This window comes from Humulus lupulus, chromosome 6 (genome assembly GCF_963169125.1).
Source record: "Humulus lupulus chromosome 6, drHumLupu1.1, whole genome shotgun sequence".
NCBI lineage: Eukaryota > Viridiplantae > Streptophyta > Magnoliopsida > Rosales > Cannabaceae > Humulus > Humulus lupulus.
In genome coordinates this window covers 5692568-5713430 of record NC_084798.1, presented here as the reverse complement: position 1 = coordinate 5713430, position 20863 = coordinate 5692568, and the positions used below count along the sequence as shown (strand labels likewise).

The following is a 20863-nucleotide window of genomic DNA, read 5'->3' as shown; positions in this document are numbered from 1 at the left end:
CGTCCCAAACGATAAGGGAAAGTTTGTAGTATATTGCGACGCGTCGAAGCAAGGACTTGGATGTGTTTTGATGCAAGACGAAAGAGTGGTCACCTATGCCTCGAGATAGCTTAAGGAGTACGAACAGCGGTATCCGACTCATGACTTAGAGTTAGCAGCAATAGTTTTCACTTTAAAGATTTGGAGGCACTATCTGTATGGAGAAAAGTGTGAAATCTATACGGACCATAAAAGTCTAAAGTATTTCTTTACGCAGAAGGAGCTCAATATGAGGCAACGAAGATGGCTTGAGTTAGTAAAGGACTATGATTGTGAGATCTTATATCATCCGGGAAAGGCTAACATCGTGGCAGACGCACTTAGTAGGCGGAGTTACGGAAGCTTGTCAACACTTAAGGGGATAGCTCAACACTTACAAGATGATATTAAGAGGTCCAGAATTGAGCTAATAACTGGAAAACTAGCTGACCTCACTATCAAGTCAACTCTAATGGAGGAAATAAAAGAGAAACAACAAGAAGACGAGTTTCTTCTTAAGATGAAGGTAGCACTACAGAGCTCAGAGAATGTTGATTTCTCCTTGACAAAAGAAGGCATGCTACGATATAGGAATCAGATATGTGTGCCCGATAATGATGAATTAAGAGAAAGTATTATGAAGGAAGCGCACACTACTCCGTATTCACTTCACCCAGGATCGACCAAGATGTACAACGATGTCAAGACAATGTACTGGTGGCCGGGGATGACGAAAGACATAGCAGAATTTGTAGCGAAATGCCTTACATGTCAACAAGTTAAGGCCGAACATCAAAGACCCGCTGGAACTTTGCAACCATTAGAGATTCCAGAATGGAAATGGGAAGATATAGCGATGGAATTCGTGATGGGATTACCAAGGACCACCAAGCAGCATGACTCTGTTTTGGTGATAGTAGATAGACTCACAAAATCTCCTCACTTCTTACCAGTAAGAACATTTTATAATGCTGAGCAATACGCAAAGCTTTACGTGGCGGAGATAGTAAGACTACATGGAGTTCCAAAGACGATAGTCTCTGTTAGAGGATCAGTTTTCACATCAAAGTTCTGGGAAAGTTTACATCGTGCAATGGGCACTAAGTTAAAACTAAGTTCGGCATTTCACCCTCAAACCGATGGTCAGTTAGAACGCACCATACAAATATTAGAAGATATGCTGAGAGCGTGTGCTTTAGACTTCTCAGGATCATGGAGCAAGTATCTTCCATTAATAGAATTCTCTTACAACAATAGTTATCAAGCGACGATAGGCATGGCACCTTATGAGATGCTATATGGAAGGAAGTGTCGATCACCACTTCATTGGGATGAGGTTGGTGAAAGACAATATTTAGGACCTGAGGCTGTAAGAGAAGCAACCGAGGCAGTAGAAAAGATAAGACAACGAATGGTTACCGCTCAATGTCGCCAGAAAAGCTATGCCGACGCTAAGAGACGAAATGTTGAGTTTTCAATAGGCGACCAAGTCTTTCTCAAAGTTTCTCCAATGAAGGGAATTATGCGTTTCGGAAAGAAAGGAAAGTTAAGCCCGAGGTTTATAGGTCCTTTTGAGATATTGGACAAAGTAAGGCATGTAGCATATCGATTGGCTTTACCGCCATCATTAGCTAAAACACATAATGTTTTTCATGTATCGATGTTGAGAAAATATATATCAGATCCATCCCATGTGCTCGATTACAAGGCTCTGGAGTTAAAACAAGATTTCAGTTGTGAAGAACGGCCAGTACGCGTTCTAGAGCAGGGAATTAAGGAGTTAAGGTCCAAAAGTATCCCTATAGTTAACATCTTGTGGAGCAATAACACTGAAAGAGATGCAACATGGGAATTGGAGGCAGTTATGAGGAAACGATATCCTGAGATATTTGGTGAGTAAAATTTCGAGGACGAAATTTCTTTAAGGAGGGAAGATTGTAATATCCAAGTAGCTCAGTTACTTAATTGTTTGCTATTTAGTTATGACATGTTCATTAGTAGTGTTAATTTAGAATAATACTTTTAGTTGTGGTATTATTTTAATTAAATTTAGAAAAAATGAGATGATTGCATAGAATTCTAGCTTGTTAGATAAATTGGTATCAAGTTATGTCTAGCTTAAAAAAAAATGGTTGAATAAATTTTGGAGAATAGATTTTAAGTTTTATTTAGTTGTTAGTAATTTTCCAATTATATAATGTTAGTCACGTAGTGACTACATTAGTTCAAAGTTATATATATACTTTGAAATTGAAAAAAATAGAACAATAGATGATAGTATGATATGGTTATTAAGATATTTAAGTATTTGACTTAGTCAAATGTGGAAACTAAAATAATAATGATAACTAAGTAATTGAGATATAAGTAGTTAAGAATTTCCGTATGTGAAGGCTTTTGTTTGAGGTTAGTATATTGATAGATTAAAAAAAAAAAAAGATATTTATTGTTATTATAGAGAGAGTTCGGTGAGTAGAATTTGTTAAAGAATGATTTTATATAAAAAATATATATATAATTACTTAGTAAAGGATGAGAGAAATTTCGGATAGGCTAGTATTAGTTAGGGTCAAGGATAGTTATGTGGGAGATAGATATTTTAGGACTTTCAAATTTGAATAGTTTTGAATATTGAAAATTTAAAATGGAAACGTGATATTTTTTTTTAAAGCCTATAAATAAGAGTAGTCAATAGATAGTGAAATTAAGAGAAAATAAGTGGCTTTTGGGTGCTTGAGATTTTGGCTGGTAGAGTATTCAAGGTATGGTTGAGTTATTTATTTTTAGTGATTTAAATAATTTTTTTAGAAAATCATTGATGGGGTTTTTGATGATATTAAGGTTCAAATAATTAGCGGCTAAGAAGGTGGTCTTTGTTGTTTCGATCATATTCTTGGGGTTCTTCGTTTTGCAATCTCTCGCACTCGTTATTTGATAATCTTTGAGGTAAAATTAGATAGTTTAGTATTATGATCCAGTGTATGATATAGTTTATTTTTGTATGACCTAACATTTCAGGTACAATAAAGGGGTAAGTGTGTCTGGACCTAAGGTGTCCAATGATGTATGACGGACTATGTCCGGTAGGTTCGGTTGCCAAAACTCTATGACGGACCTATGTCTGGTGTATGACGGACTTTTTTCCGGGGCTTAATTGCCACCTCTGTATAAGCACTTATCTTTTTATTATATCTGATTTGTTATTTTTAGTTATGATTATGAGTTATGACCTATGATGTATGATCTATGACCTATGACTTATGACTTAGAGTATGACCTATGATTTATAGATTATGATTTAGAATTATCTCTTAAGATATGATATTATCTAGATGTTTGTGTGTTGTATGACTATGGTGAATATATGTTATGTTTGATTATATGACTAACCCTTGTTTGTATTTTCCTTACTGGGCTTAGAAGCTCACTCCTTATGATCTTGTTATTTAAGGAAATTAGGGATAGAAAGGCCGGTGGCGAGTGGGACCTAAGAGCTTCGTGATGTATTCGTTGGGGACCATATAGTCGAGCAAGATCGAGCGGGCCAAATTATTTATTTATTTAAACTTTTATTTTAAAATTTTGTTTTATTTAAATGTTGCTCATTTTTATGTTAAAGACAAGTATTTTATTTTTTTATAAAACCATGGATCCATGTATTTATTTTTAAGCTTTTATTAAATAAAAGAGCAATATTTACGATTATGACCCAACGATGTGTTCTTGGTAATCTATGAGAAATTAGGGCGTTACAGGTGGTATCAGAGCCACGACTATATTGGTCCTGAACGTTCCCACGAAATACACACGATAGCTACAAAGGACCTACTCGTTACCAAGTAAGTATATACATTGTTTTTGAAATATGTTTGTAATGTTTTTTTTTCTTGTATTATTTTCATAAATTAGCTCAATGGACAAAGGTTAAAGCTATAAGAAAAATACCAAACACTGAGTATTATAATGGATCCGATGTGGAGGATTAGACGCATATAAGAACACATCGTTAAATTTTAGAATATTTTCACTAGTTAAAAAAAAAACATGTTATTTGCTTTTATTGTTTAGTAAGTGTTAAGTTTTTATTTTTTATTTTTTGGATTCAATTGAAAGTGTAAAGTTTAAATTCCTCTCTTATGGGTTAGCCTATTTGTGAAGGCCCATTTGCTTTGCATTATTAGATTGGATCTAATTTAAACGAATAACAATTAATAAAGCAAGGGTTTAAATTCCTGTCTTTTGGGTCCAAGTGGAAGTTAGGGGGCCTTGGTAGTGGGTACGATATACTGAACCCAGCCCTCCTCCATAGAAGATTCAATTGTTAAGGCCCATTTACCCGAGTTGGACTTAAATGTAATAGGGTAGTTTTAATAGATAGATGGACCTAATAGACAGTAGTACAATAGGCTAAGTTATAACCTCTACTTGTTTTGTTTTTCTTAGATTTTTTTTTTTCTTTTTCTCTTTTGGGGAAACAGAAAAGAAATATGGAACAAGAACCAAGAAGATCTGAAAGACTAAATGGCCATGGAAGAGGCCGAGGCAGAGGTCGAGGAAGGGGAAGGGGGCGAGGAAGAGGAGTAGCTGCCACCCCTTTATATGAAGAATTTCCAGCAACCCCAGGAGTGCCAGAAGCACCCAATGTAGTGGAAGAGTCGGCATCTGCTGCTACTCGAATAAATTTGGAAAGAGAAAATGCCCGTCTTAGGGCAGAGCTAAGGAGAAGGGAAGAAGAATTCCAAATAAATTCAGGGCAACAACAAGTGGCGCAACAACTCATTCCTCTAGCACAATTACTACAGTTGGCAGAACCTCGCTACGAGGCAGTGTATGAACGCTTTAGGAAGCAGCAACCACCGAACTTCGATGGTGGGTCAGACCCAATAGAAGCAGAAGAATGGCTTCGATCGGTGGAGTCTATTTTAGAACACATGTGATTGGGGAACGAGGACCGAGTCTCATGTTGTAATGACCCACTACTCTAGACTTTTTGGACCATTAACGAATCTATACATAAAACTTACATTTTTGCGGAAATACAATAATTTATTATAAACTTGTAGAAACATAGGTTACTTTCATAAAAATAAGTAGGAAATGGGTACCCATTGTCTTTAAAACAAAAATAACTTAAAAACTAAAAAGAGTTACATAGAAAATGCGGAAAATACATTTAAAACCATAAAAACATAAACAAGACTACATCCTCGAATCGAATAACGCTCGGCCCTTTGACTCCATTCACCATCGATACACATCCTCTAAGCGTCACGAATCTTTCCGCCTCTAAAGCTTATTTTCCTGCACATAAAACAGAAAGGAATGAGCCTAATGCCCAGCAAGGAAAAATCTAACACATAGTCATAAACATAAACATAATTTCATAATAACGTAAAGACATATTATAACACATAATTCACTTATTATAATGGCCATTATTACTTGGGGTCCCATAGACTAAACAAGCTTATGCCCATGAGATTAGTGGGGTCCTACCAGCTAAATAGGCATATGCCCACAATCTTTTTGGGGTCTTGTTAGTCAAATAGGGCATAAGCCCAAGCCTACAACAAACACATTCATAACATATCATAACATAACACATAAGATAACATAAACATAAGCATATAGATTCTAGCCTATTTTCCTTACCAAAGTTACCGGGATAAAATGGACTGAGTTGGGACTTTTTGGAACACTCCTAAAACCATAATGAACAAGAGTGAGTCTAAAGAAAGGAGATGAAATGAAAGAGAATAGGAAGACTAAACCATTAAAAGAAAATATGCTTACCACAACTTAAGTGCTTAAGAACTTGGATTCCCTAACCAAAATAAGAATGAGGTTAGGAAATTGAGTAGAAGACTAAGAGAAAGGAAACATAATACAGAAAGGAACTAGAGTTTTGGTTACCTCAAAGATTTGCAAGATCAATCTAACCTCCACCGAAATACTATAGAACTCACTTCCCAAAGTGTTTGATAAGCTTATGATGTTTAAGCTTATAGTTTTTCCCCAAACCAGGTGTTTACACTCTCACACTCACTTAACACTAGCAGCTTCTGAACTTAGAGCAAATGGTGAATAATGGCTGGGTACTAGGTCCTATTTATAGAGTTTGGGAATGAAAATATCTTGATTTTACTTGAATAAAGATAATGGCTTTTTAGGTGAAAATCATTTGAATAATCGTTCAGCAGAGGCTGAAGACTCGTTCAAAAGATGCTGGACTGTTGAAGGAGTTTGAATGGCTGAAAGGAAATGAATTCAAAAGAGTTTGAATCCATGCTGAAGGAGGCGATATATCGCCCCCTGTAGGAGATATATCGCCTGGGCCAGTATGCCCGAGGCGACCGTGCATCGTTTCGTGTTTTCCGTATCTACGTGCTGCGACATATCGCCCCCTATAGCTGCGATATATCGGCACACGCTGAATATTTAAACACGAAATTACACATTTTTAGCTAAGTTTGAATGGAGTAAACAGCCTTGACTAAGCCCTCAACGTACTCAAAGCTGCTGACTGACCCTATAACATTCAAACTTTACTCCTTATTATATTTAATCCTCAAAAATCTTTAATCCTTAATCACCATTCATAACATGTGCTTAAAATCCTATTGGTTGATGTCTAAACCTTATAATATAGTAAATATAATCCTTAATATCAGTCACATTAATCAACCTTAGGTTATACTTAATATTCTTAAACTATAGGTTAAACTTAGAAAATCTATAAGTACTACTATGAGTGTCCAAATAATTCCCGGTCTGAACCAAAAATCCATAGTAACAAAGATAACACTAAACATACTATAATACTACTAAACAATTAGCTAAGTAAAGTTCTTGGACTCTACAATTCTCCCCTACTAAAAAGAATTTCGTCCTCGAAATTTACTTATCACATAACTCCGGATACCGGCTCTGCATGTCCTCTTCCAACTCCCACGTTGCCTCGCGTTCAGAACTATCGCTCCATAGGACTTTGACTATAGGAAAGCTCTTGGACCGTAACTACTTCATCCCTCTATCTAGGATGCTAACCGGTCGTTCCTCGTAACTTAAGTCTTTCTGGAGTGCTATCGTATCGTATTTGAGGACGTGAGATGGGTCTGACACATATTTGCGTAACATCGAGATGTGGAAGACGTTGTGACTATCGGCTAATGCTGGCGGTAGGGCTAGTCTATACGCAACTGTTCCCACTTTGTCCAATATCTTAAAGGACCTAAGAATCGGGGACTAAGCTTGCCCTTCTTTCCGAACCGCTTGACACTTTTCATAGGAGATATCTTGATCTCCAACTTGGAATTCCACATTGCGTTGCTTGGTATCCGCATATCTTTTCTGATGGCTTTGAGCAGCAAGCATACGCTATCTAATAAGCGTTACTGCTTCTTGTGCTTGTCTAACAGCTTCGGGCCCTAGAAGCTGCCTTTCTCCTACCTCGTCCCAGTGCAATGGTGATCGGCACCTTCTTCCATATAGCAACTCATAAGGTGCCATTCCGATCATCGACTGGTAGCTGTTGTTGTACGAGAACTCGATCAGCGGTAAGTACTTGTTCCACGATCCTCCGAAATCAAGTATACACGCGCGTAGCATATCCTCTAAGATCTGAATCGTACGCTCTAACTGCCCATCTGTCTGAGGATGGAAAGCTGTACTAAGGCTTAATTTAGTACCCATAGCTTGCTGTAAGCTTCTCCAAAATCTTGACGTAAATACTGATCCTCTATCTGACACTATCGTCTTGGGGATTCCATGCAATCGTACAATCTCCTGGATGTAGATGTCTGCATATTGGTCTGCTGTATGAGAAGTCTTAACAGGCAGAAAATGAGCCGACTTGGTTAGTCTATCTATGACTATCCAAGCAGAATCATGCTGCTTATTCGTCTTTGGCAGACCCGTCACGAAGTCCATGGCTATATCATCCCACTTCCATTCCAGTATGCTAAGCGGTTGCAATAATCCTGCAGGCCGCTGATGCTCTGCTTTCACTTGTTGGCATACCAGACACTTAGATACATACTCTGCTATATCCTTCTTCATCCCTGGCCACCAATAGACTGCCTTGATGTCATGAGTCATCTTGGTAGACCCTGGATGAACTGAATACAGGGTGCTGTGTGCTTCTTCCAGAATCGTCTTCTTAATACTTTGATCACTTGGCACGCATACCTGATCCTTATTTCTCAATAAGCCTTGGCTAGATATTGAGAAATATGTATTCTTGCCTTCTCCGACTGCTTCCATATGTGCTGTTAGCGTGTCATCAGGCCTCTGACCAATCCGTTATGTCCTCTAGCAGATTCGATTGGATAGACAAGTTAGCCAGCTTGCCTACAACCACTTCCATTCTGGCACTAATAAGCTCCTGCTGTAGCGGCTTTTCTATTCCGGATAAGACTGCTAAGTTCCCATAGCTTTTCCTACTAAGCGCATCGGCAACTACGTTCGCCTTCCCTGGGTGGTATAGGATTTCACAGTCGTAATCCTTGACTAATTCTATCCACCTGCGCTGCCTCATGTTGAGCTCCTTCTGCGTAAAGAAGTATTTTAAACTCTTGTGGTCCGTATAAATCTCGCACCGTTCTCCGTAAAGATAATGGCGCCAGATTTTCAATGCAACGACCACCGCTGCCAACTCCATATCATGAGTTGGATAGCGTTGTTCATACTCCTTCAACTGACATGAGGCGTAGGCTATCACCTTGTCGTTTTTGCATCAACACGCATCCCAATCCTAGCTTTGATGCATCGCTTTAGACAACGAACTTATCGTTGGGTGTCGGTACACTAAGTACTGGTGTTGAGCAAAGCTTATCTTTAAGCAACTGGAAGCTTTCTTCACAATTATCGTTCCAGTTAAACTTTTATTGCTTCCGGGTCAGGTTGGTGAGTGGAGTGGCTATCTTAGAAAAGCCCTCTACAAACTTTCTATAATAACCTGCTAGCCCTAAGAAGCTTCTTACTTCCGACGCGTTCTTTGGTCTAGGCCAATTCTTCACGGCCTCTACCTTTGATGGATCTACTGCAACTCCGTCTTTCGATATGATGTGCCCGAGGAACGCTACTTGCGAAAGCCAAAATTCGCATTTCTTGAACTTGGCGTAGAGTTGATGCTCCTTCAATCGCGTCAAAATCATCCTCAAATGTTCCTCGTGCTCTACTTCATCCTTGGAGTAAATTAAAATGTCGTCGATGAACACAACGACGAATTTATCCAAGTAGTCTTTGAAGACCCTATTCATTAAGTCCTTAAATGCGGCTGGTGCGTTAGTAAGACCAAAAGACATAACCAAGAACTCGTAATGTCCATAATGAGTCCTAAAGGCTGTCTTAGGAATATCTTCTCCCTTTACCTTGAGCTGATGATACCCGGACCGTAAATCGATCTTAGAAAATACAGTCGCGCCTCAGAGTTGATCAAACAAGTCATCAATCCGAGGTAGTGGGTATTTGTTCTTAATTGTTACTTTGTTCAGCTTATGATAGTCTATGCACATCCGCATACTTCCGTCCTTCTTCTTCACGAATAGTACCGGAGCTCCCCATGGTGAATGGCTTGGCCTAATTAACCCCAAGTCTAGGAGTTCTTGTAGCTTTAACTCCTTGAGTTTCGTAGGTGCCATCCGGTATGGTGCCTTAGAGATAGGCTCGGTGCCTGGTACTAATTCTATCGTGAAGTCTATCTCTCGAGTTGGCGGCAATCCTGGCAAGTCATCGGGAAATACCTCTGGAAATTCTTGTATAACTCGAACATCTCCATCCTTAAGTGGCGTCTCCCTTTCCACGTTCGTGATGCTAGCTAAGAACGCTTGACATCCTTTCTCTATCCTTTGTTGAGTTTTGAGGGATGACACTAACGGGGTGTGTAATCCTGAAGCTTGTCCCATGAAGCATTGTCTCTGGCCGTCAGGGGTTTCGTACATCACCTTCTTGCGTTTGCAGTCGATCATTGTGCCATGCCGTGCTAGCCGATCCATGCCTAGTATTACGTCGAAGTCCTTGATCACTAGCTCTATCAGGTCTCCTTCTAGTTCTATGTCCTCAATGTTGATCGGTACGCCTCGTATTATTCGTGATGATAGAACTACTTTGCCCGAAGGCAACTCGGTTACAAACCTAGTTCTAAATATTTCACTAGGTTTGTCTAGTTTTTTTTCTATCATTCCTAACGAGATATACGAGTATATTGCTCCCAAATCAAGTGATACTAGAGCATATACTATCGAGGATAGGATCTGACCTGTAAATCCTTGTTACTAGCATGGGTTCCTCCTTGGGTCAATGCAAAGACTTTGGTCTGGAACCATCGTTTAATCCTTTTTCTCCTCACTAACATTCATCAGAATCCTTTCTACTTCGATTGCCGTTTCTAGAACATTGACATAGGTAGTGGTTCCCAGGTTTGCTAACTTAACCCCTAATTCCATCTTTGGTCTAAGTCTTCTGACGAACTTGGTCAACCTCGTAAAGTCGGTTGGGACCAACTCTGGTGCAAACTTGACTAATATGTTGAACTGACGAGCATATTCTTCTATCATTAGCGATGACTGCTAAGGTGTAATACTTCTTGTGGAACGACTCCACAAATCTTGTCCATATCATGGTGGTGACATCGTTAGTCTGCTGAACTAAGTCCCACCATATTCTGGCATCCTTCTTGAGTAATGACGAGACGCAGGATATGCGGTCCGTCTTACTGAGGTTCATGTGCGTAAGAATTGGCTCCACATTCCTTAGCCACTCTTCTGCCTCAAAGGGGTCTATAGTCCCTTCGAAGTTTGGAGCGTGCTGCTTGCGGAACCTTCTCATACACTGACTCCATATTCGGTACTGGATGTGGCGCGTAGTTCGTCACTGGCCATCCCCCATATGGACCAACTTGTTGGGGTGCTAGGGCCATTTGTTGTAGCTGCGGCTGCGGTTGCGGCGGAGGCTGAGGCTGAGTCTGCGCCTGTTGACGTTGTTACGGCAAGAGTTCCTCGACTTGTTGTTGCCGTCTAGCGATTTCCGCGGTGTTGTCAGCTGGCGGTGTCAGCGTGTTGCGGCTAGTAGTAGCACGCACTCCTTTTCTGCGAACTGGAGGGCATCATTGGTCGTTGGAACAACGTTGGAGGCGTTTCCGTTGGTGCGTGCAGATCTTCGGAGCGACATCTTCACCAAAAGTTCTAACAGTCGAGAACTTGTTAGAACTTACCCTAATAGGCTCTAAGGCAAAAACTTATTCTAAAACAAACATATCTCGGACCTATTTATTATGACTTCTTATGAAAAATTATATTGGTCTTTATTTATTATTAGAGTGGGTTTCTATACTTAGAAAAACAAGTCATCTTTATTTTCTAAGTGTGTGTCTAATCATCCTATATGACTTAATTCTCAGGCTCGAAACTTATCTTTGTTCCAAAGTTAACCATATTGAGGGAGGGCTGGGATCAGTAAAATCGTTCCCACTACTAAGGCCCCCTAACTCTCAATAAGGAAACTTGGTTCATTGATTTGTATCCACCCTCACTGAACTTAGTCATTATTCATTTTATTTATTACTTATTATGATTGTGAAAATAAAATCAAACTCATACATGATGATAAAATAACATGAAATTAATTTGGAAAAATAATAATTTTCACGTATTACAATCATAATATAAAGATTTAAACAAAACAAACAATGAAAAACTAGCTATTCTAAAAATCGGGATCTTCTACATCCGATCCTTCATCTAGCATATCATTATCTATCTCCTTATAATCATCATTGTCTTGAGCCTCAAAATTTCCTCGGGGAAGATTCAAGAAGATCCTATGTTGTTGCTCATTAGTGAATTGAAACTCTAAATCATAGGTGAACTTAAGTATGAGAGAATAATATCTTAGGGTTGCTTGTAAGTCATCATCATTATTTATATTCTCCCATATTTCTTCTAAAGTTAAAATTGCTGAAGGAAAATCTTTTAAAAGCCTAATTACTAGGACATATTGTTCTGCAGCTCTCATCATGATTTGCTTAGACTCTTGAAGGTGACCTATCTCTTTGTGGAACAAGATCAATCTTCGAGTGATCTTTTCTAGTGCTCCTACGGTGTTCCTTGGCTCCCTTATTCTTTTTAAAGCCTTAATGGCTCGGATATCCTCATTGCTTAAAGCTCCGTTCATTCTTAACTGAAAACATAAACACTAAAAGTGTTAGCTATACACATAAGTAACATAACTAGTAACTTAAGCACTTACTTGGCGGTCCGATTCGGAGCTTTGAGCGTGTGTATCGAGGAGAACTTCATGCAAAAGAACCGTTGTCTCTGATACCAACTGTAATGACCCACTACTCTAGACTTTTTGGACCATTAACGAATCTATACATAAAACTTACATTTTTGCGGAAATACCATAATTTATTATAAACTTGTAGAAACATAGGTTACTTTCATAAAAATAAGTAGGATATGGGTACCCATTGTCTTTAAAACAAAAATAACTTAAAAACTAAAAAGAGTTACATAGAAAATGCGGAAAATACATTTAAAACCATAAAAACATAAACAAGACTACATCCTCGAATCGAATAACGCTCGACCCTTTGACTCCATTCACCATCGATACAAATCCTCTAAGCGTCACGAATCTTTCCGCCTCTAAAGCTTATTTTCCTGCACATAAAACAGAAAGGAATGAGCCTAATGCCCAGCAAGGAAAAATCTAACACATAGTCATAAACATAAACATAATTTCATAATAACGTAAAGACATATTATAACACATAATTCACTTATTATAATGGCCATTATTACTTGGGGTCCCATAGACTAAACAAGCTTATGCCCATGAGATTAGTGGGGTCCTACCAGCTAAATAGGCATATGCCCACAATCTTTTTGGGGTCTTGTTAGTCAAATAGGGCATAAGCCCAAGCCTACAACAAACACATTCATAACATATCATAACATAACACATAAGATAACATAAACATAAGCATATAGATTCTAGCCTATTTTCCTTACCAAAGTTACCGGGATAAAATGGACTGAGTTGGGACTTTTTGGAACACTCCTAAAACCATAATGAACAAGAGTGAGTCTAAAGAAAGGAGATGAAATGAAAGAGAATAGGAAGACTAAACCATTAAAAGAAAATATGCTTACCACAACTTAAGTGCTTAAGAACTTGGATTCCCTAACCAAAATAAGAATGAGGTTAGGAAATTGAGTAGAAGACTAAGAGAACGGAAACATAATACACAAAGGAACTAGAGTTTTGGTTACCTCAAAGATTTGCAAGATCAATCTAACCTCCACCGAAATACTATAGAACTCACTTCCCAAAGTGTTTGATAAGCTTATGATGCTTAAGCTTATAGTTTTTCCCCAAACCAAGTGTTTACACTCTCACACTCACTTAACACTAGCAGCTTCTGAACTTAGAGCAAATGGTGAATAATGGCTGGGTACTAGGTCCTATTTATAGAGTTTGGGAATGAAAATATCTTGATTTTACTTGAATAAAGATAATGGCTTTTTAGGTGAAAATCATTTGAATAATCGTTCAGCAGAGGCTGAAGACTCGTTCAAAAGATGCTGGACTGTTGAAGGAGTTTGAATGGCTGAAAGGAAATGAATTCAAAAGAGTTTGAATACATGCTAAAGGAGACGATATATCGCCCCCTGTAGGCGATATATCGCCTGGGCCAGTATGCCCGAGGCGACCGTGCATCGTTTCGTGTTTTCCGTATCTACGTGCTGCGACATATCGCCCCTATAGCTGCGATATATCGGCACACGCTGAATATTTAAACACGAAATTAGCCATTTTTAGCTAAGTTTGAATGGAGTAAATAGCCTTGACTAAGCCCTCAACGTACTCAAAGCTGCTGACTGACCCTATAACATTCAAACTTTACTCCTTATTATATTTAATCCTCAAAAATCTTTAATCCTTAATCACCATTCATAACATGTGCTTAAAATCCTATTGGTTGATGTCTAAACCTTATAATATAGTAAATATAATCCTTAATATCAGTCACATTAATCAACCTTAGGTTATACTTAATATTCTTAAACTATAGGTTAAACTTAGAAAATCTATAAGTACTACTATGAGTGTCCAAATAATTCCCGGTCTGAACCAAAAATCCATAGTAACAAAGATAACACTAAACATACTATAATACTACTAAACAATTAGCTAAGTAAAGTTCTTGGACTCTACACATGTGCTTCGAGTTTACTAAAGAAAGATGCTCGCATCTGGTGGGATATAGTAAAATAGACTAGAGATGTGAACGTTATGACTTGGGATGAGTTTATCCAAGTGTTCAACAAGAAATACTACAGTCCTGCGATTCTAGCCACAAGGGTGGACGAATTCATCGCGCTTACTCAAGGGAATTCGTCTGTGACAGAGTATGCCAGGAAGTTTGATAAGCTGGCTAAGTTCGCAGCGGACATGGTACCCACTGAGACTCTAAGAATTCAAAGATTTGTGAAGGGACTGAAACCTATGATAGCCCGTGATGTGAAGTTGATTCAGGGGATAACCACTTATGCGGAAACATTAGAGGTAGCCTTGGAAGCTGAGCAGGTTGAAGAAAGGATTTGGAAAGAAGGCGCGGCCAGAAGGGACGCCAAAAAGAATAGCAATGAACAGAATGACCACAAACGAAAACATGACGGTGGTCAAAATCAAAAGGCTGATAAGAAGAACAAGACTACATCAGAAAGTAACTGGAATAAGAAGCCCTATGTGGAATATCCCCAGTGCCCTATCTGCAAGAGGAAGCATTCAGGAGAATGTCGATATAAGACAAAAGGTTGTTTCAATCACTACAAGAAGTTTGAGTAAATATTACGTTAAGATATAGCACCTTTTTTAAAGTGTTATTAATGATTTAGCTCTAAAATATTCGGGGAGAAATATTTAGCGCCAAGTGAATTTGTAATGGCGCCTTTACTTTTAATTTTTTTTATTATTTTACACAACACTCTCATTCTGAATATGGGTTCTCTCTAAACGCCTAAATCCCTTCATTCTCACCATTCATTTCATCGATTCTCTCTAGCCTCCACGAGAGAGTGCTCAAACCACACGGCGTCGTTCTCTGTAATGATCCACTACTCTAGACTTTTGGACCATTAACGAAACTATACATACAAATTCTTACTAAAACTTATATTTGTAAAAATACCATAACTTTATTAGGTAACTTGTAGAAATAAAATTTACTTACATAAATACCAAAAAGGATATGGGATCCCATTGTCTTTAAAAACAAAACATGATTTAAAATAAAAAAAACATTACATAAATAGTGCAGAAAATACATGTAAAAGACATAAAACCGAAACTACGTCCTCGAATCGCATAACGCTCGGCCCCTTGACTCCATTCACCATCGATACACATTCTCTAAGCGTCCACGAATCTTACCACCTCTTAAAGCTATTTTCCTGCACATAAAACAAAAAGGAATGAGCCTAATGCCCAGCAAGGAAAATCTAACACGTAGTCATAAACATAATTTCATAAGAAACATAAAGACATATCATAACACTTAATACATACACTTATTATAATGGCCATTATTTCTTGGGGTCCCATAGACTAAACAAGCTTATGCCCATGAGATTAGTGGGGTCCTACTAGCTAAGTAGGCATATGCCCATAATCTTTTTTGGGGTCTTGTTAGTCAAATAAGGCATAAGCCCAAGCCTACAAACATACACATTCATAACATATTATATTTCATAACATAACACATAAGATAACACAAGCAATACACATATAGATTATATCCTATTTTCCTTACCAAAGTTACCGGGATATGGTGGACTGAGTTGGGACTTTTTGGAACACTCCTAAAACCATATGAGAAAGAGTGAGCCTTATGAAGAAGAAGAAATGAAAATGAATAGGAAGACTAAACCATTGAGAAATATGCTTACCACAACTTATGTGCTTAAGAATTTGGATTCCCTAACCAAAATAAGAATGAGGTTAGGGAACTGAGTAGAAGGCTTTGAGAAAGAAAATAACATGAAACAAATGAAATAGAGTTTTGGTTTACCTCAAAGACTTGAAAGACCAATCTACACCTCAACCGAAATACTATAGAACCTCACTTCCCAAAGTGTTTGATAAGCTTATGATGTTTAAGCTTTATGATTTCCCAAACCAGGTGTTTACACTTTCACACTCACTTAGCACTTGCAACTTCTGAACTTAGAGCAAAAGGTGAATAATGGCTGGGTACTAGGTCCTATTTATAGAGTTTGGGAATGAAAGTATCTTGATTTTACTTGAATAAAAATAATGGCTTTTTAGGCGAAAATAATTTGAATAATCGTTCAGCAGAGGCTGAAGACTCGTTCAAAAGATGCTGGACTTATGAAGGAGTTTGAATGGCTGAAAGGAAAAGAATTCAAAAATGTTTGAAAACATGCTGGAGGAGGCGATATATCGCCCCCTATAGGCGATATATCGCCTGGACCATTGTTCCCGAGGCGACCGTGCATCGATTCGTGTTTTCCGTATCTACGTGTTGCGATATATCGCCCCCTATAGCTGCGATATATCGGCACACGCTGAATATTTAAACACGAAATTATACATTTTTAGCTAAGTTTGAATGGAGTAAACAGCCTTGACTAAGCCCTCAACGTACTCAAAGCTGCTGACTGACCCTATAACATTCAAACTTTACTCCTTATTAAATTTAATCCTCAAAAATACTTAATCCTTAATCCCCATTCATAACATGTGCTTAAAATCCTATTGGTTGATATCTAAACCTTATAGTATAATAAATATAATCCTTAATATCAGTCACATTAATCAAACCTTAGGTTATACTTAATATTCTTAAACTATAGATTAAACTTAGAAAATCTATAAGTACTACTATGAGTGTCCAAATAATTTCCGGTCTGAACCAAAAATCCACAGTAACAAAGATAATACTATACATACTATAATACTATAATACTACGAAACGATTAGCTAAGTAAAGTTCTTGGACTCTACATTCTCCTCCACCGGCGGTCAGATCGGTCTACTCCAACATCACGAAGTCGCTCTCCACCCCATCGACTCGACTTAGCAAACATCAAAGGTACTCTTTCTTGTCCTGACCTCACTCTGGTAATGGTTCCTACTCTTCAGTAAATGAGAGAGAGCCCTAAGCCGCTGCCCTCTCCTCTCTCACTCCTATCCGTTATTCTTCTTTTTCTTGGAAGAATAGGTGACGACGCCTGGCGGAGGCAGAGGCAAAGGCGAGGTCACGGGTTCGACGATGCGTGGGTCTTCTTCTCCTCAGCACACGACGGAGGCGAGATCTGGTCTGTTTCCTCTCGACTTATTTTTGTTGTTGTTGGTTGGTTCATGGTAGTCGAAGCCTTAGAATGGGGTATTTTAATTACTGTGTGTTTAATAATCTTATAGGTTTTCTTCATAGTATATGTTTTGTCTTTCATTTTAGTTATTATATGTGGATTTTTGAATATGAGTATGAGTTTAATGAAGTTTGAATCTGGGTGTTGTTCTTCTTTCCTAGTCACTCATTCCATTGTTATCTTTCTGGCCTCCCTCCCCCGTTCCAAAACCTCACCATTCATCTCTCAATATTGCTCCATCAATTTTGATTTCTGCAATTTTTTGTCTCATGTGTATATATAACTATAATATTGTGATTATTTGTGGGAATTTTTGTTTAAATTAGGGATTGAATATACTGTACTATGTTTGAAGCAAGAAAGAAAGTTTGTGAATCATTATTTACAGTTAGCATCATTTTTTTATTGGTTTATTGGAGCATAAAATGAAGGTATGAGTTCTCAAATCGATAGTATATTTTTAAATTTTACTTGTACGTTCAGGCTCGCGATGGACTCGTGAGGTTAGCAGAATTCTTGTGATGATTTTTTGTTCTTAATCTGATTGTGGTAATAATTTTTGTTTTCAAGTTCTCTCCCTCTTAATGTAATCTGTCATGATTTTTAGGCTACACTTTCCTAATTGCAAATGCTGCAAGGGTGAGAGCCTTCTTTGGATGCCCAGTTGATGAACGCAAGGACTTTCTGCTGCAGATGATGTATAGTCCTCAGGACTGTTGAGGTACTTTGTAAAATTGCAGATAAGTGAGTCTAGGCTTCAAAAGTGATGTTAATTTAACATACCATAGTTGCAGCAAGAATAAAAAATAATAATAATTCAGTGTAACAAACATTTATAGTTTTTTCAGATGACTGTGTTCGGTTGTTTTGATTATCAAGTTAATAGATAGAATCATTTTCTAGTTGATGGCTGATGGTACTTTAAACTCTTGTTCATTCTGAAACATGAATCTGGGCTGTTTTTTTAAATATTAATATAGATAAATGTGCCTTGACAAGGCTTTCTTTTAGAACATAAATACGCATGACTTGAGTCATATGGTAGATAATAGATATGCATATACATATTCACAAACGGTCCACATCACAAACAAGCAAATTATATATGAGCCAGAGCCTCAGAATCTAGATTGGTTCCATTGTCCTGAAGCTTCTGAATCTGGTAACTGACAGATTGTTCCTTCCACATGTCTTTTTCCAGATAAGTCTCGTAAAAGGTAACTTCACCATTTGTTTTTGCAGTCAAAGCAACACTGCTCCTAGTTCCATAACGACCCTGCAGATAAGACAAAATCCCAGGTTATGAACACTGACTTTTTTTATGGAACACTAACTTTAATGCATGTAAATGCAACTTTTAAACATAGACTGAATGAGTGATTCAATACTCACCAGTGGGGTGTCAACTTCAACTTTTAAACATATATGTTTACTCTATCTTTATTTGCCAAAAGTGATGCAGTGAGGTTTAAAGTTGTAGTGTTTATTGTAATCATCTTGAAAATTAAATTGGCAGGTAGTTTATTAAGTGTTTGTATCGTTTGTTTCCATTTCATAAGATTCCATCCACAAATGTATATAAGTTATATTTTTGAGTATTGGACAGTCCATAATTTTTTCTATAACTTGCTTTGTTTCTGGGTGTTTCATTCATTTGCCTTGAAACTATTTTATTAATTTACTACAAGAAATTTTTTGGGTGATATTTCTACTAAAGACCATAAGAATGCCCAATCGTAGTGTGAACATAATTGAAATGTCCTTGAAGTAACCATAAGTATGGCATGATTTAGATTTTCAATTCTTTTTATCTTAATAGTTCAACCCTTTTGACACTTGCCTGCCTCCTTTATTGAGCGAATTTTCAATTACTTCAGGTGACTATTATAGTTCTAGACCAAGAACTTGATTTCTCTAATGTGTTTTCTGTTTGAATCTTGTAGTTGATCCCTATGGCTTCAATCTTATAGCCTTGTCTCTTCATTGAAGTTATTTCTGTCTTTGCTTACTTTCAAAGAAGTAGAAATAAAGACACCAACTGTGCCAGTTTCTTCTTTCCTTTTCTTTCTTTTAATTTATTATTATTATTATTATTATTATTTATTAAAATAATTTTTATATGGATTTTTCATTATTTATGTGGATTAATGATATAGTTGGTGACCTCCATACGTTTTAGCCAACCTGTGAAATGTTGAGTGATACCAAGTAATTAACTGGAATTTGATTAACTCTTGAAGTAATATACGTGAAACCTTGAGTCAACCTGTTCAATGAAACTTACATTGTCAAAGAGCATTTGTGATATTGACCCTTCTTTTTAAGACATAAAAATTGATTCTTTCTATTTGTGCAACAAAGTTTTGATGCCTGATTAAAACTTACTGTACTGATCTCTGAAATAAGAACAGTATAAACTCTTTACTGTACTGATCTTTGATTTAGGATTAAAATATTTTTTTTGATTTGATTTCCATCTTTTCTTGATGCTTTTCTGAACATCAAAAGCTCCTTTTAATTTTGGTTTATGGGTGGATTTTTTTATTTTTATTTTGTTTTGGTATTCAGAGAGATGAATGTGATCTTCACAAGGTTTGCGAAATTAAAGCCTTGAAGAAGTCAGTAGAGAACCAAGAAATACCATAGGAATATTGGAGAGAATCACTCGGAGATTTCTTTTATTCCATAATCAAATAGTTCATCTCCAAGAAACTAAGCAAATAATGATGAGAGCTACGGAGCAATATATTTTAGTAATTAGGCTTTTTAGAGATTTTCCTTTTGTAATTGCTGCTTTGGAAGAAATATGGGAGACAATGGATGTTGAGAATGAAGTACCACCGGCTATGAGATATTATTTTCTCATAATAAGGCTTACATCTAAGATGGAATTCCAATTCACACAAGAACAAAAGAATATAATTTTTACCAATCTTCCAAGAGGAATTTTTGAGGCTCACGAAAATGATGATTATGAAGAGATAGATGATGACATGTTAGATGAAGGATCTGATGTAGAAGATCCCAATTTTTAGAAAAGATTAATTTATTTATTTATTGTTTTGAATTTATGATTGTACTTAGTGAAAATTGCTTTTCCAAATTAATATTATTGTTATTTTGATGACATGTATGAGTTTGATTTTATTTTTGCAATCATAATAAATAATAAATTTAATAAATAATGACTAAGTTCGGTGATGGTGGATACAAATCAATGAACCAGGTTCTCTATATTGAGAGATAGGGGGCCATAGTAGTGGGAACGATTTTACTGATCCCAGCCCTCCCTCAGTATGGTTAACTTTAGAACAACGATGAGTTTCGAGCCTGAGAATTAAGTCATATAGGATAATTAGAAACACACTTAGAAAATAAGAAAGATGGCTTATTTTTCTAAGTTTAGAAACACACCCTAATTATAAAGAAGGCTTATATAATTCTTT

At 37.2% G+C, this 20863-nt stretch overlaps 1 long non-coding RNA gene across 1 annotated transcript; it reads left to right on the top strand.

The window, feature by feature from the left end:
• The first annotated feature begins 17273 nt into the window (after positions 1-17273).
• LOC133783736 (uncharacterized) lies at positions 17274-18319 on the top strand. The gene is made up of 2 exons (XR_009870938.1): positions 17274-17363; positions 18025-18319. It is a non-coding gene; the product is annotated as an uncharacterized LOC133783736 (long non-coding RNA).
• The last annotated feature ends 2544 nt before the right edge of the window (positions 18320-20863 follow it).